This window comes from Heptranchias perlo, chromosome 6 (genome assembly GCF_035084215.1).
Source record: "Heptranchias perlo isolate sHepPer1 chromosome 6, sHepPer1.hap1, whole genome shotgun sequence".
Taxonomy (NCBI): Eukaryota; Metazoa; Chordata; class Chondrichthyes; order Hexanchiformes; family Hexanchidae; genus Heptranchias; species Heptranchias perlo.
This window is the reverse complement of record NC_090330.1, coordinates 109,071,626-109,088,578: the sequence shown is the minus strand read 5'-3', so window position 1 is coordinate 109,088,578 and position 16,953 is coordinate 109,071,626. Positions and strand designations below refer to the sequence as shown.

The following is a 16,953-nucleotide window of genomic DNA, read 5'->3' as shown; positions in this document are numbered from 1 at the left end:
GTCGGAGGGGCGGCGCTGAGGGAGCGCCGCACCGTCGGAGGGGCGGCGCTGAGGGAGCGCCGCACCGTCGGAGGGGCGGCGCTGAGGGAGCGCCGCACCGTCGGAGGGGCGGCGCTGAGGGAGCGCCGCACCGTCGGAGGGGCGGCGCTGAGGGAGCGCCGCACCGTCGGAGGGGCGGCGCTGAGGGAGCGCCGCACCGTCGGAGGGGCGGCGCTGAGGGAGCGCCGCACCGTCGGAGGGGCGGCGCTGAGGGAGCGCCGCACCGTCGGAGGGGCGGCGCTGAGGGAGCGCCGCACCGTCGGAGGGGCGGCGCTGAGGGAGCGCCGCACCGTCGGAGGGGCGGCGCTGAGGGAGCGCCGCACCGTCGGAGGGGCGGCGCTGAGGGAGCGCCGCACCGTCGGAGGGGCGGCGCTGAGGGAGCGCCGCACCGTCGGAGGGGCGGCGCTGAGGGAGCGCCGCACCGTCGGAGGGGCGGCGCTGAGGGAGCGCCGCACCGTCGGAGGGGCGGCGCTGAGGGAGCGCCGCACCGTCGGAGGGGCGGCGCTGAGGGAGCGCCGCACCGTCGGAGGGGCGGCGCTGAGGGAGCGCCGCACCGTCGGAGGGGCGGCGCTGAGGGAGCGCCGCACCGTCGGAGGGGCGGCGCTGAGGGAGCGCCGCACCGTCGGAGGGGCGGCGCTGAGGGAGCGCCGCACCGTCGGAGGTGCCGTCTTTCGGATGAGACGTAAAAGATCCCACAGGTGGACGTAAAAGATCCCACAGCCACCATTTCGAAGAAGAGCAGGGGGAGTTCTCCCCGGTGACTTGGGCCAATATTTATCCCTCAAGCAACATCACTAAGAACAAGGATTATCTGGCCATTATCACATTGCTGTTTGTGGGATCTTGCTGTGCACAAATTGGCTGCTGCGTTTCCCTACATTTATAGGTAGTCTTACCAGTGAGGCTCTGACTCCAGAGGCCTATTACTGACCGGTCGACGCGCCCACCTGTTTCAGGTACTTGGCCCCTTTTAATATGCAAATCGGATTGCCATGACCGGGCATCGGACCCCCCCCCCGATTACCACTGTCGGTCAGAATTAGTTGGCAATGCGCCATGCACCACTCTGCCCAGTTTTACTCGCAGTGTGAGAGGGCTCCTTCTGGTCCCACAAAAATAACATGAGTCACTGCTGCCCCGGGCTCTTCCCCACAGCCCCCCAAACCTCCTCCCCTCCCCGATCGCCACACCCCCCACCACCCCTCACCCCCCCACCCCCCCACCCCACCCCACCCCACCCCACCCTTTACCTTGCTGCCAGCTTGAGCAGACCCAGGGCCATCTGATATTACGTCGGCCCTAATCCGGTAATCTGCATCGGGACACCGGTTTGGGATAGGGGGTTGCCAACTCTCCAGGGTTGCCCCTGGAGTCTCCAGGGATTGAAGATTAATCTCCAGGACACTGCTGCGAGCAAAAAGCCAGGGAGAAAAAAATCATAGGGGGCATTAAAAAAAAAAATTCTGAGTTTTATTCAATTTCTTTGAACACTTTCGGTTATTAGTCGAAAAATATTGGAGGCGGGAGGTCATGTGACGAAACCTCCAGGAATACGTCCAACCAGAGTTGGCAACGCGAGGTTTGGAGCGGGCAGCCAGCCGGTTCTATTATCATAGGATCACAGAGCACAGGAGGAGGCCATTCGGCCCATCGTGCTTGTGCCGGCTTTTTGAAAGAGCTGTCCAATTAGTCCCACTCCCCCCTGCTCTTTCCCCGTAGCCCTGCAAACTTTTCCTTTCCAAATATTTATCCAATTCCCTTTTGAAAGTTACTATTGAATCTGCTTCCACCGCCCTTTCAGTCGGTGAATTCCAGATCAGAACAACTCGCTGCGTAAAAATAATTTGCCTATTAAAATGAGACCTGGGACGCAAAATGGCTCCGGCCTGTTCACCCCCCAAAATTTAAAATCTACCCCCATTATCATTCATTTTAAGATCAGGTCTTAACGCGAAGCGTAGCGGCTGTGTTACTTGCCCTTGTAACGTGCGTGGAACATGTTTCCTGATAAAAAAGAGCATCTTATGCAAGAACAACAACAACTTGCATTTATATAGCGCCTCCAACGTAGTAAAACGTCCCAAGGCGCTTCACAGGAGCGACTATCAAACAGAGTTTGACACCGAGCCACATAAGGAGACATTGGGACAGGGGACCGAAAACTTGGTCAAAGAGGTAGGTTTTAAGGAGCGTCTTAAAGGAGGAGAGAGAGGCGGAGAGGTTTAGGGATGGAATTCCAGAGCCTGGGGTGCAGACAGCTGAAGGCACGGCCGCCAATGGTGGGGCGAAGGAAATCGGGGACGCGCAAGAGGCCGGAATCGGAGGAAGGTAAAGATCGCGGAGGGTTGTAGGGCTGGAGGAGGTTACAGGCTTCCAACAGCTGCTTAAATGCAGATGTCACACTGACCGTCAGTGTTAACTCCCGTTAGGTTCTTTTCCTCAGGATTCACCGGCCGTCTGAAACTATTCTCATGCTTGCTTTTCACTTGCAAACTCGGCGCACAGATAGAAAAGTATAGCTGAGCAAGACTGCTTTAATGAAAGCTGAGAAAAGCACAGGATTTAGCATTGGCTGGTACGCCATGAATCATTTTGTTTGAAAGATAATGGGCGTCTTAGGCAAGCATCTTTGTAAAGACAATAATTTATGAGACATCAAACTTTGGAGATGAGCATTTTGGAATAAATAAGCAGTACCGCCATCAGTGGTTGAAAAGATGGTCGTTCGGCCCGCAGTGTGACCCTGACCTGCGGGTCGCTTGCCACTTTAATTCCCCGTCCCCGTCCCACTCCCACCTCCCTGCCCTCGGCCTCCTACACTGTTTCAGTGAAGCTCAACGGAAGCTCGAGGGACAGCACCTCATCCTTCGATTAGGCACTTTGCAACCTTCTGGACTCAACACTGATTTCAATAACTTCAGATCAGAACCACTGCTCCCATTTTCTCGGACAGCGGGTGCTGGTAATGGTTCTGCTGTTGCCATTTACACCTCCTCTGGACTCATCTTTTGTTTCTTTACTTGTCCCATTCCCGCCCTCCTTGCCTTGCACCATCATCCCTTCTGCCATTTAATCACTCCTGCCCTCCACCCTGTCTCAGACCTTCCCTTTTGTTCTCTTTCCCCAGCTCTGTACTTACTTATAAACGGTTATATCTCCAACATCTTCCAGTTCTGATGAAAGGTCATCGACCTGAAACGTTAACTCTGTTTCTCTCTCCACAGATGCTGCCTGACCCGCTGAGCGTTTCCAGCATTTTCTGTTTTTATTTCAGATTTCCAGCATCTGCAGTATTTTGCCTTTGCTGAAGAATTATGTTGCTTTGTCTTATATAGGTACATGGGAACAGGAGGAGGCCATTCAGCCCCTCGAGCCTGTTCCACCATTCAACTAGATCGTGGCTGAGCTGTATCTTAACACCATCTGCCCGCCTTCTTTCTGTAACCCTTAACCCCCTTACCCAACAAAAATCTATCAATCTCAGTTTTGAAATTCTCAATTGACCCCGAGCCTCGACAGCTTTTTGGGGGAGAGAGTTCCAGATTTCCACTCCCCTTTGTGTGAAGAAGTGCTTCCTGACATCACCCCTGAACGGCCTGGCTCTAATTTTAAGGTTATGCCCCCTTGTTCTGGACTCCCCCCACCAGAGGAAATAGTTTCTCTCCATCGACCCTATCAAATCCTTTAATCATCTTAAACACCTCGATTAGATCACCCCTTAATCTTCTTTACTCGAGGGAATACAAGCCCAGTCTATGCAACCTGTCCTCATAATTTAACCCTTTTGGCAATTGATTGCTCTGACGAAGCCTATTGCTTTCTATAATGCTGCACTCTACTGGGTTGGGAGGGAGGGGCATGAATAAAGGTTAATTTACGCTAGAAGTTTCTGTACTGCTGTCGGGCTCTCAACTGTCCATTGATATTTCACTGAAAACTTTCCTGCCAACATTCGAAATTGATGGGCAGGAAAAGACCAACTGGTCCATCAAGCCTGCCCCACACCTCATGATGGCTGGAGCATCACGACTAGACACTTCCTCCCCTCCCCTCCCCTCCCCTCCTCTCCCTCCCCACCCCGGGCATGTAATCTCCTGGGAGAGGCAAAGAAACACAAAAAAAAAACCAAGGCCAATAAGGGAAAAAAATACTCTGTAAAATTCCCCTCTGACCCCCCTCAGGCGATGGAAACCAGACCAGGAGATCACATGGATCAAGTGTGCTCCTGCGTAATCTGTTACTGTTAAAAACTAAATAGAATCTAATAAACATTTGAAGCAATGGAATTATGGTCCGAAATTGATAAATAAGAGCTAGTTATTATTTAGGTAACTTATACTAAAAGTAAATGCCAGCCTTCTGTGCCAGGCTTAAACCTCTCCACCTAAAGCTCTGCTGCCCCATATCCTAACCCGCACCGAGCCCCGTTCACCCGTCACCCCCCACCCTGTGCTCGCTGACCTACATCGGCTCCCGGTCCGGCAACGCCTCGATTTTAAAATTCTCATCCTTGCGTTCAAATCCCTCCATGGCCCTCGCCCCCTCCCTCTCTCTCTCTCTCTCTGTAACCCCCTCCAGCCCTACAACCCTCCGAGATCTCTGCGCTCCTCCAATTCTGGCCTCTCGCGCATCCCCGATTTTCATCGCTCCACCATTGGCGGCCGTGCCTTCAGCCGCCCGGGCCCTAAGCTCTGGAATTCCCTCCCTAAACCTCTCCACCTCTCTCTCCTCCTTTAAGTCACTCCTTAAAACCTGCCTCTTTGACCAGTCCTGATACCTCTTCAAGTGGCTCGATGGCAAATTTCTGATAACACTCCTATGAAGTACCTTGGGACGTTTTTTACTACGTTATATGAATGCAAGTAGTTGTTGATGAGGTGGAGTGTTCACATCTTAAGAGGGAATTCCTGAACTGGTGTTTGGGAGCAGGTGGCAAATTTTAAGTGGAATTTTCCTGTGCACCCAGGAATTTCTGTGGAACCATGGGCCTTGTATAATAAAAGCAATGTGAATTCCATGCACCAGAATCATATTACTGCAAACCTCTCACTGCCCCCCTTGACCCAATACGACCAGCTGTGGGTTTCAAATTGGTGTTAATGTGTTTTCAGTGCCGTGTACCCCCACACACAACCAACAGATTGATTCAGGAACTGCGTCCCTGTATTTAGTGGTGCTAGTTATCCAGTGCAGCTGTTTGACCTGTCCGAGAGCTGGGTTTTTAAACAGTATATCACACAAATACAACTAATGTTGGATGTTTGTTCCACCGGTCGCACAAAATAACAAAGCACCAGATTACACGACCAAAGATAAATAGGGCCTTACATAAATTAGTGCTCGGCAGAGTTTTCTTTATATGTGTTATTTTCTAAAATAAATTGTACAGAACGCGGCTTCAAATACAACAATTACCTGCATTTATAGAACGCCTTTAATGTAGTAAAAATGTCCCAAGGTGCTTCACAGCAGCGTTATCAAACAAAATTTAATACTCTTGCAAGAGCTACCTAGCAGAATGATTTAAAATATATCTTAAAACGGAGCACCGTCATTTATACCGAACGAGCTGCTGAGCGATTGAAGAGAGAACAATAACGTATCCTCCAACAAGAGTGCAAATTAATTCATATCGGGTCAGGATCTTTTCCAGCGCTAAGACGTGCAGCTCCATAACAGCAGTTTCTGAGACAAGAAAAGATAACCTGCTCCCTTCCCTTAGGTGACTAGTGTTCACTTTCATCATCCGGGCTTGGGAATGAGAGAGATGCAGCACCAGTAGAGGGAGAGGATTAAACAAGCTGTGAGACAGCCAGCTACTTGACTAAAGGCTTTCTCAAAGTCTGAGGAATAGAACCGGGATACCACTAATTATTAAAACCCTGTCGAGCAAATAAATTTAATGCAGCCTTTGATGAACAGGTTTTCACATTGTCCATCGCAGGCACAACTGGAAGATACATCTTCTGAATGTTCCCAGATTTGAGTTGCTTGGAATTCTACAGCAGAATGGTGAATAGTAAACGCATAAATATTTTACAATAAGCTTTCTTGTAAAACTGTGAGACAGTGAGATTTAGAGTTTCATAGCGAGTGTTGCCCTCACTCGGATCAATGACACTGTGGTCCTGACTCCTCCATCTCTGTTGGATGCTGAAAAAGCTGCTGGACAGAAATAATTTGCTACAGACATGTAGAACTGGCAATAGTCTGCTTTTCGGAGAATCACAATTCCCTAACTAAATTGATGCCTTAGCTGGCGAATAAGATATTCCCATGCCCCAGAACATGCTTTTCTATTCCTTCTTATTCCTACCTAAATTAGGATTCGGTGCCAGCCTTGGCTTTGTTGGTGATACTTCTTGTCTCTGGTGGTAGGAGGTCGTGGGTTCAAGTCCCGCTCCAGGGACTTGAGCACTAAATCCAGGCTGACACTCCAGTGCAGTACGGAGGGAGTGCTGCACTGTCGGAGGTGCCGTCTTTTGGATGAGATGTTAAACTGAGGCCCCTGTCTGTCCTCTCAGGTGGACGTAAAAGATTCCCATGGCCACTATTCTGAAGAAGAGCAGGGGAGTTCACCCCAGTGTCCTGGACAATCACCTTAAATCTGTGCCCTCTTGTTCTCGACCTTTCCGCTAATGGGAACAGTTTCTCTTTATTTACTTTATCTAAACCCTTCATGATTTTGAACACTTCTATCAAATCTCCTCTTAACCTTCTCTGCTCTAAGGAGAACAACCCCAGCTTCTCCAGTCTATCCACGTAACTGAAGTCCCTCATCCCTGGAATCATTCTAGTAAATCTCCTCTGCACCCTCTCTAAGGCCTTCACATCCTTCCGAAAGTGCGGTGCCCAGGATTGGGGCAAAACAATAAACAGTAATGCTGGGTAGACGGGGTCAAAATGGTATTTGATGGTGCAGTGCAAAAATTCTTTGTACCTGTACATTACACATAATATCGGGAGAATGTGTGACTCACAAGATGCAATGAACATTAAAACACCGCTGTTCATCCTAAACTCTGGTGAAATTGTAAATAAATAGGATTCTGTCAGAGACTCAAATAGTTATTTGAATCCGCATTTCATTGGCCCCCTGAGCACCACTAACTCTCAGTGTAACTTTAATTGATAAAATCATTAAATGCATAATCTTTGGTTCCCCTGCTGCAGACGCCCTCCTTCACTCTGACATCGATCCATAGGAAATGATACCATGGTATAGAATGAGAAGGGTAACAGCCCCGGTCATACCTCCAGAGTTACTGAGAATTCCCTCCGCCTCCCCCCCCGCACCCCCAATTCACACAGTCATTGAATGCTCCATAGTATCACCATCAGCAGATATAACCTACCTGCGCATTATACATGGAATCATAAAGCGCAGGAGGAGGCCATTTGGCCCATTGTGCCTGTGCCGGCTCTTTGAAAGAGCTGCCCAATTAGTCCCGCTCCCCCTGCTCTTTCCCCATTTTTTCCTTTTCAAGTATTTATCCAATTCCCTTTTGAAAGTTATTATTGAATCTGCTTCCACCGCCCTTTCAGGCAGCGCATTCCAGATCAGAACAACTCGCTGCGTAAAAAAAAAATTCTCCTCATCTCCCCCTCTGGTTCTTTTGCCAATTACCTTAAATCTGTGTCCTCTGGTCACCGACCCTCCTGCCAGTGGAAACAGTCTGTGTTTACATCGGCACAGTGCACTGATGATAGTCGACCATTCAAAGCGGCTTTTGTTTAGTTATGCCAAGTGCATAGAGAGAATTCCAAGTCACAAATCCCCAGTCTCAACTGTTGCTCCTGATTCAGAACGGAATGGAGCCTGGGGCGGATACAGACCGCTTAAAACCAAGGGAAATTTGAAGAAAAGAAATCTTACCCTGTCTAATCTGGAGTGAATCTCTACTTGGATTCGGGGGGGAAAAAAAGCAGTCGCTTAAAGACAGGAAATAACGACCGTAAAAATAAAACCAGTTCTTCAAATAATCACAAATGTTCTTGACCTGTTGCTCGTAGTTTGCAAACAGCATATCCTTTTCCTTGTTCTTTCCTTGGATTTTGGATTCTGTCTTCAACACAACTCAATACCATCCAGAAACAGAAAATAGGGATTACGTGGAAGCCTGTGAGGTAAATAAGCAGATGTGTGATTTCTCCCAGTTAGAAAGGTGTCCCATCATATCACTTCTGAAGGCGATTCCACCTTTCTGTAGAATTTCTTGGCTCAACAAACAGGCTCTAGAAGGTTATTTCAGCAAATATTAAATGTATCAAATAATTGCTGGTGTTCATGCAAATATCTTTGCTCAGTCCAAATCATTCTGCTGTAACAACACTGACTGAAATCTACTGCCAAGGTCACAGTTACTGATTCTTACAGGGATTAGCAGCCATGCCTCTGGTTCTTTTGTCAATTACCTTAAATCTGTGTTCCTGCTCTTTGGATGAAGGCAAATTCAAATAAATTATTCAACAACTGTCTGCACAGCAGGAATGAAATTCAGGATTGCGCAGAGTTGCATTTTGGCAAAATGGTCTATTTTGTTATTAACAAAAGACTGGAAGGGTGAAAAGAAAGAAAAAGAAGAGACTTGCATTTATATAGCGCCTTTCACGACCTCAGGACGTCCCAAAGCGCTTTACAGCCAAAGAAGTACTTTTTGAAGTGTAGCCACTGTTGTAAAGTAGGAAACGCGGTAGTGGGATTTGCACACAGCAAGATCCCTCAAACGGCAATGTGATAATGACCGGATAATCTGTTTCAGTGATAAATATTGACCAGGACACCAGAGAGAACTCCCCTGCTCTTCTTTGAAATAGTGCCATGGGATTTTTTATATCCACCTGAGAGGGCAGGCGGGGCCTCAGTTTAACGTCTCATCCAAAAGACGGCACCTCCAACAGTGCAGCGCTCCCTCAGTACTGCACTGGGAGCGTCAGCCTATATTTTGTGTTCAAGTGGGTGATCTTAGGAGGCAATTGCAGGTGCGTTGGGGGCTCCGAAAATCGCGGAAATCCCGTTCGGGTTCAGAACCCGGCTCCAACCCGCCGACTTCCGAGTTTCCCAGAGACCCACCCGTGTGCACTCGGGCGACCCGAAAACGGAAGTCCCGCCTGCAATTAAAGCCGGCGGGATGACAGTTAAAGAGCCAAATGTACCTCATCGAGGTACTTACGGCACTTTACCTGTGAGAGATGAAGTAATTGTAACGATTTTTAACTTACCTGGGCGGCTTGCCCACCACTTCTGATTCATGCCTGGTTTCACCCAGGCATGGAGGGCCAGATCAGGGAACAAGAAGCTAAATAAATTTAATAAAAAGCCATGGAAGGAAGTGAAAACACAAAACGAACCTACTTTTACAACTGTCCGATGTCTCCTGCTCCGACATCCCCCTCTGCCTACCCACCACCATTGTAAAATCGAGCCCTAACTCTCTGGAGTGGGACTTGAACCCATAAAACTTTAGACTCAGAGTGTTACCAAAGGCAGAGCAACAAACAACACCTATGCTGTAGACATAAACACACGTATGGAGATCCTGCTCTTGTTAAAGCTTAAAATATAGTTCACCTTCAGCCCAGATCAGAATTTGGGTTTCATTGGCTTTTAAATAATGCATCAGGTAAGAGCTTTATTCTAAACAACAACAGCAATAACTTGCATTTATGTAGCGCCTTTAACATGGTGAAACGTCCCAAGGCGCTTCACAGGAGCGATTATCAAACAAAATTTGACACCGAGCCATAAAAGCATTTCATGTATTTTTTTTTAACCAAAAGGACAGTTTCAAGGCTGGAAATTCCTGTTCCTGCACAAATTGGAGGCAAACAGAATGTTATGGGCCATTTTACGATTGTTTTCCGTGATATTCAGGATTTGTGGATTTCATGTGAGTTTTTGCTTGCGCAGTGGGCTGCCAATTGCAGTGTGTGCATCAGTTGACCAGCTGAGGCAGATGTAATTAACTTTGAGCAGCCATTCAAACTGCAATATTCTTGCCTGGGACAACAACAACAACTACTTGCATTTATATAGCGCCTTTAACGTAGTGAAACGTCCCAAGGCGCTTCACAGGAGCGATTATCAGACAAAAACTGACACCGAGCCACATGAGATATTAGGACAGGTGACCAAAAGCTTGGTCAAAGGGGTAGGTTTTAAGGAGCGTCTTAAAGGAGGAGAGAGAGGGAGAGGCGGAGAGGTTTAGGGAGGGAATTCCAGAGCTTAGGGCCCAGGCAGCTGAAGGCACGGCCGCCAATGGTGGAGCGAAGGAAATCGGGGATGTGCAAGAGGCCAGAATTGGAGGAGCGCAGAGATCTCGGAGGGTTGCAGGGCTGGAGGAGGTTACAGAGATAGGGAGGGGGTGAGGACATGGAGCCAATGTAAATCAGCGAGCACAGGGGTGATGGGTGAACAGGACTTCACTTTTGAACTTTATTTGTTTCTATGGCAACAGTTTGTACTGACTTGAACTCAAATTCAAAACCATGTCACTAATATGGTAGCAAGAAATTGCCGTTATTTTTAAGGGTTAGCTTTTACTGACTTGAAGTCGTGTTGCTGCTGAATCCACTGTGATTTCTGCTGAGAACAGTTCCTGTGAGTATTATATCCGGAATTCCCTTCCCTACAACAAAACCTGTGGGCATTTAGGAGAAATTCCATCCAGATTATAAAGTAACTGTTCTTTCAAATATTCTGTAAAACTGCATAATTGATGAGAGTATTAATTATTCTGTAAAATCAAAAGCCAACTGTTAACCTCAGCTGTGTCACTTCTAATTTGATTCATAGCTGGTATATTGAATGGTTTGTGATGAGACAGACAGAAAAGCTGAACCATGCGTGGAAATTACTTCATTTGTAAGCAGATTAAAAGGCAACTTTAAAAGCACAATTAAGTCAATGCCACATCACTCGTAATATCCTATTTTTAAATTGGTCCTTGCACCACTCACACTGCAATTCAAGAAAAACAACTTGCTTTTGCATAGCTCCCCTAAAATATCAAACATAAAGAGAAAGAGATGCCAAACAGTAATGAGAGAGTTAAGAAGGATGATCAAAAAGCACGGCCAAAGGGGATTGAGGAGGCGTTTTAAAAGGAGGGGAGAGACGTAACAAGGCATTAATGGAGGAAGTGGGGAGATGCACAGGAGGCCAGAGCGGGAGGGCTGGAAAGCATGGGCTTGAGAAGGTTACAGAGGTAGGGTGGGTTGAGGGCAATGGAGAGATTTGCTCATGAGGATAAGGATTTTCGAACCTGAAAGCTCACACTGGGCAAAGGTTGCCTCATATGAAGTCATGCAGCGGGAAGGCAGGGCTGGTTTAAGGCAGTCACGACTTAGCAGTCCACCGTTGAAAAATAAAGACTTGCCTTTCACGACCTCAGGACATCCCAAAGCACTTTACAACCAAATACTTTTGAAGTGTAGTCTGTTAATTGTATGATTTATATCAATCAGTGTTAATTGCATTCAGGTGGTGCGTAGCAATTGGGAACTCTCTTGAATCCATTTATAAGAGCGCTGATCTAGGGTGTGGTGTGTGTGTAATGTTGATCTCTGGAAGCAACGCAAGACTAGGCTGTAGTGTCCTATCCTTCACCACCGGGCTGTCCAGTTTGTAATGTGGTAGCAGAGGATGGTTGCCCACAGGTGAAGGTTGGAAACTACGACTTTTTATTTTGGACAATTTATACTCTGTTCGATCAGCCAAAATTTTATGCACCGAGCTATCGATCACAGGGTGATTCCTTTCACAAAGACCATTGCTAAAAGGGTTCTCAGCTGCTGTATTTATGACAATTATATCCATATTCTCACATGTGTCTCTGAACTCCACGTTAGCGAATTCACCTCCATTATCGGTAAAAACTTTGCTGGTGTCCCAAGTCCAGTCCCTATCTTTTTTTCCGTAATTTTATCGATAATAACCTCCTTCTCCTTACTATATATTAGTGTAGAGGAGAGGTTGAGTAGAATGGGCCTATAGCCTCTGGAGTTTAGAAGAATGAGAGGTGATCTCATTGAAACATATAAGACCCTGAGGGGGCTTGACAGGGTAGATGCTGAGAGGTTGTTTCCCCTGGCTGGAGAGTCTAGAACTAGGGGGCATAGTCTCAGGATAAGGGGTTGGATGTTTAAGACTGAGATAAGGAGGAATTTCTTGTGAATCTTTGGAATTCTCCACCCCAGAGGGCTGTGGATGCTGAGACATTGAATATATTCAAGGCTAAGAAAGATAGATTTTTGGACTCTAGGGGAACCAAGGGAAATGGGGATTGGGCGGGAAAATGGAGTTGAGGTTGAAGATCAGCCATGATCTTATTGAAAGGTGGAGCAGGCTCGAGGGGCCCAGTGGCCTACTCCTGCTCCTATTTCTTATGTTCTTATGTAGAAATATTAAATCTTGTAGCCAGGTCAATAAAATGTAAGATGAAAACATAGTCACTGTTGTAATGTAGGAAATGTGGCAGCCAATTTGCGCACAGCAAGGTCCCACAAACTGCAATGTGATAATGACCAGATAATCTGCTTTAATGATGTTGGTTGAGGGATAAATATTGGCCAGGATGAACTCCCCTGCTCTTCTTTGAAATAGTGCCATGGGATCTTTTACATCCACCCAAGAGGGGAGATGGGGCCTCAGTTTAACATCTCAGCTGAAAGACAGTGCAGCACTCCCTCAGTACTGGCACGAGAGTATCAGCCCAGATTATGGGCTTAAGTCTCTGGAGTGGGACTTGAACCCACAACTTTCTGTCATCAGAGGTGAGAGTGCTACCAACTGAGCCACAGCTGACATTCTTATGAGAACAGTAATTCCTGCCCACTGTACGCAGCAGCCAGAATCACTTCCGTTTGTAACAGCGACATTCAGATAGGAGCAGTGCTGAGATCAGTGGGATGGCAATGAAGGAGAGGAGGAAATGGATGGCAATGAAGGAGAAATGAAGTGGGAGGGGGAAGGAGGCAGAAGCTGAGAGTGCGGCTTTGGTGTGGCAGAGGAGGGAGAGTTTGAGCAATAACTGAGAGGGAGTGGGGATACAGAGTGTCAGCACAAACTGATTGGAGGGGGGGGAGGAGAGGGGAGAATGCTGGCTTGAACTAGAGAAGATAGTTGTACAAGAGAAATGCCCTAAGCATTTTCTAAATGACGAGAAACTAGGGACTGTGGATGAGCAGAGAGATTTATGGGTCCAAGTGCAGAATTAATAAAAGCTTGTGGGCAGGTACAAAAAATAATTTAAAAGGCTGATGAAATGTTGGCCTTTATCTCAAGGGCTGGACATTATGTTACAGTTATATAAAGCTCTGATTAGACCCCATTTAGAGCACGGCAGTTCTGGGCACCGCACCTCAGGAAGGATAGATTGGCCTTCGAGGGGGTGCAGCACAGATTCACCAGAATGATACCGGGGCTAAAAGAGTTAAATTACGAGGACAGGTTGCATAGACTGGGCTTGTATTCCCTCGAGTATAGAAGATTAAGGGGTGATCTAATTGAGGTGTTTAAGATGATTAAAGGATTTGATAGGGGAGGTAGAGAGAAACTATTTCCTCTGGTGGGGGGAGTCCAGAACAAGGGGGCAGAACCTTAAAATTAGAGCTCGGCCGTTCAGTGACGATGTCAGGAAGCACTTCATCACACAAAGGGGAGTGGAAATCTGGAACTCTCTCCAGATGGAGTAAAGGTACAGATCAGCCATGATCTAATTGAACAGCGGAACAGGCTCGAGGGGCTGAACTGCCTCCTCCTGTTCTTATAGTCCTAAGTACCTTAAATGTCTTCAAAATGGAGTCAGACTGAATACCAGGAAAGGAAAGGGTTAATGCTGATTAAACCACGAGGGCTTATACAAACAAAACATTCGTTACCAGGGATAGAAGACCAGATCAAGATCTCAGACCCAAAGGCAGCTCATTAAGGGGGACATAAATTTGTTCTGTCTTTTCTGGACCTGTGTGCAACCTGTTCTGTTAGCAAAGACTTGAGAAGCTCGTCAGTAAACAAGTGACCTGGCATGTCTGGGCGTTGGTCTGTATTGATTTGGAGGTAATCAATAACAACAACAACAACTTGCATTTATATAGCGCCTTTAACGTAGTAAAACGTCCCAAGGCGCTTCATCGGAGCGATTATCAAACAAAATTTGACACCGAGCCATGTAAGGAGATATTAGGACAGGTGACCAAAAGTTTGGTCAAAGAGGCAGGTTTTAAGGAGTTTCTTAAAGGAGGAGAGAGAGAGGTAGAGAGGTTCAGAGAGGGAATTCCAGAGCTGAGGGCACGGCCACCAATGGTGGAGCGATGAAAATCTGGGATGCGCAAGAGGCAAGAATTGGAGGAATGCAGAGATCTCGGAGAGTTGTAGGGCTGGAGGGGGTTACAGAGATTGGGAGTAACAACAGGGCTGTGTGAGGTGATTGATACCAGAAGAGCTGAATTCTTCAATGTGTCACTTAGAATTGAAGTTTCTTTGGAAATTAAAGATATATGTGATGATGTTTTTGACACTAAAAGCCTTAGTTCTTGGTTCCTTGTTTAGTTCTTGCTCTCTTTGTAATTCTTGTTGTCTTTGTGGTAGGTGAAGGAATTCTTTGCCCAGTGCACGTAGAAAGGTGTCTCTATCGATTTAGAAAGTGAATCTCCAACAGAGAAGGGTTATGGGAATTAAGATTGTACGGCTATACTAGCCAGATACAGGCAGATAAAAGCATGTCTCTTAGATGTACAAGTTTCTGTGAGATCAAAGGAGGTGATCAAAGGCACTGCAGCAACTCGCCAAGGCTTCTTCGACAGCACCTCCCAAACCCACGACCTCTACCACCTAGAAGGACGAGAACAGCAGGTACATGGGAACAACACCACCTGCACGTTCCCCTCCAAGTCACACACCATCCCGACTTGGAAATATATCGCTGTTCCTTCATCGTCGCTGGGTCAAAATCCTGGAACTCCCTTCCTAAACAGCACTGTGGGAGAACCGTCACCACATGGACTGCAGCGGTTCAAGAAGGCGGCTCACCACCACCTTCTCAAGGGCAATTAGGGATGGGCAATAAATGCCGGCCTCGCCAGCGACGCCCACATCCCATGAACAAATAAAAAAGATTTAAGCCAGCTATGGGGAATTTACCCAGGAGGGTGGGAGAATGACTGTTGAGGTGACTTTTGCGGAAGTAGGGTTGCCAACCCTCCAGGATTGCCCTGGAGTCTCCAGGAATTAAAGATTAATCTCCAGGACACTGCTGCGAGCAAAATCCCAGGAGAAAAATCATAGGGGCATAAAACAAAATTACATATTGTTTTCATTTTCTTTGAACATTTTCATTTATTAGTTATAAAAAAATATTGGAGCTAGGGAAAAAAGGCTGTTTCACCAACAGTCAAGATTAATCCAATTGGGTAATAAGGAATCTGTTCCCTTTCCAATTGGCCATGGGAAGGCAGTCCGCTTGGAGGATGGACCAATGTTGGGAATGTGGGGGCGGGGCCGTTTGAGGCAGGAGGTCATGTGGTGCAACCTCCAGGAATACGTCCAACCAGAGTTGGCAACCCTACGGTCTGTTGAAAATCTGAATGTCACTGCGTTTGTCGGCTTTCTAAAACTAAAAATCTCATCGGCTGTGATGTGTTTAAAATGAACCGGAATACATTTTAAATTTTTTTTTTTAACTTTAGCATTACACAGAATTTACAGCACAGAAACAGGCCATTCGGCCCAACTGGTCTATGCTGGTGTTTATGCTCCACAGGAGCCTCCTCCCTCCCTACTTCATCTCACCCTATCAGCATATCCTTATCATTCTGGAGAAGCTGGATAAACACACGAGGGAGAAAGGAATAGAAGGAAATGCTGATAGGGTGAGATAAAGTAGGGGAGGGAGGAGGCTCGTGTGGAGCATAAACACCGGGATAGACCCAGTTGGGCCGAATGGCCTGTTTCTGTGCTGTAAATTCGATGTAATGTTAAAGTTTTTTTAAAAAATTTTTTAAAAATGCACCAACTTTTTTGCACTTTCAACATCTGGATTGCCCCTTTAATCTTTCCATGTGCGGTGTCTCAAGTTCTTTCTCTCTGGCTCTCTGCAGCAATTCGGTGCAAATCGCCTCCCCTCTGCAGGAAGCCCACGGATTCCACAGGGGAGTTGGGTTTGATTGACAGCTCAGCTCCCGGGGACTCGGCGCATGCGCAGCCGGCACCGTTCCCCACACCGGAAGTGGGTCCCACATCGAAAAGTGTCCCCCGGCCGCCGCCGCCGCCTCCGTGTTCACTTTGTCGGTTCCGCCAGGCGGGACTGTCGGCGGTTCGGGGCCTGCGGACAATCTTCCCTCGGCGGAGGTAAAAAGAAAGAAAATTAAACTTAAAAAAATAAGTTTCCCAGTTTTTGTTGTGCAGGGCGAGGATCAGATGTGAGTCCTGGTGCGGGTCTGAACAAAAAAAAAAGTTTTGTGTGGGTTTATTTCCAATTTAAAGGGATTATTTCCAATTTAAAGGTGTGGAACGAGAATTGCAATAATCGAGGGAAAGACTTGCATTTATATAGTGCCTTTCACGTCCCAAAGCGCTTTACAGCCAATGAGGTACTTTTTGAAGCGCAGTCGCTGTTGTAATGTAGGAAACGCGGCAGCCAATTTGCGCACAGCAAGATCCCACAAACAGCGATGTGTTAGTGACAGGATAATCTGTTTTTTTTTTAAGTGATGTTGGTTGAGGGATAAATGTCGGCCCCAGGACACCGGGGAGAACTCCCCCCCCCCGCTCCTCTTCGAAATAGTGGCCGTGGGATCTTCTACATCCACCTGAGAGGGCAGACCGTACCTCATTTTAACGTCTCATCCGAAAGACGGCACCTCCGACAGTGCGGCGCTCCCTCGGTACTGCACTGGGGGCGTCAGCCCTGGGTT

The 16,953-nt window shown here is 47.4% G+C and overlaps 1 protein-coding gene across 3 annotated transcripts in view; it reads left to right on the top strand.

Annotated features, from left to right (window-relative positions):
• Nucleotides 1-16,280: 16,280 nt before the first annotated feature.
• The window catches only part of tmtc4 (transmembrane O-mannosyltransferase targeting cadherins 4), a 28,733-nt gene continuing 28,060 nt past the window's right edge, over nt 16,281-16,953 (top strand). For all 3 annotated transcript variants that reach the window (XM_067986610.1, XM_067986609.1, XM_067986608.1), the window contains exon 1: nt 16,281-16,387. The gene's annotated coding sequence lies outside the window, so the exon portion shown is untranslated. The remainder of the gene's footprint in view (nt 16,388-16,953) is intronic.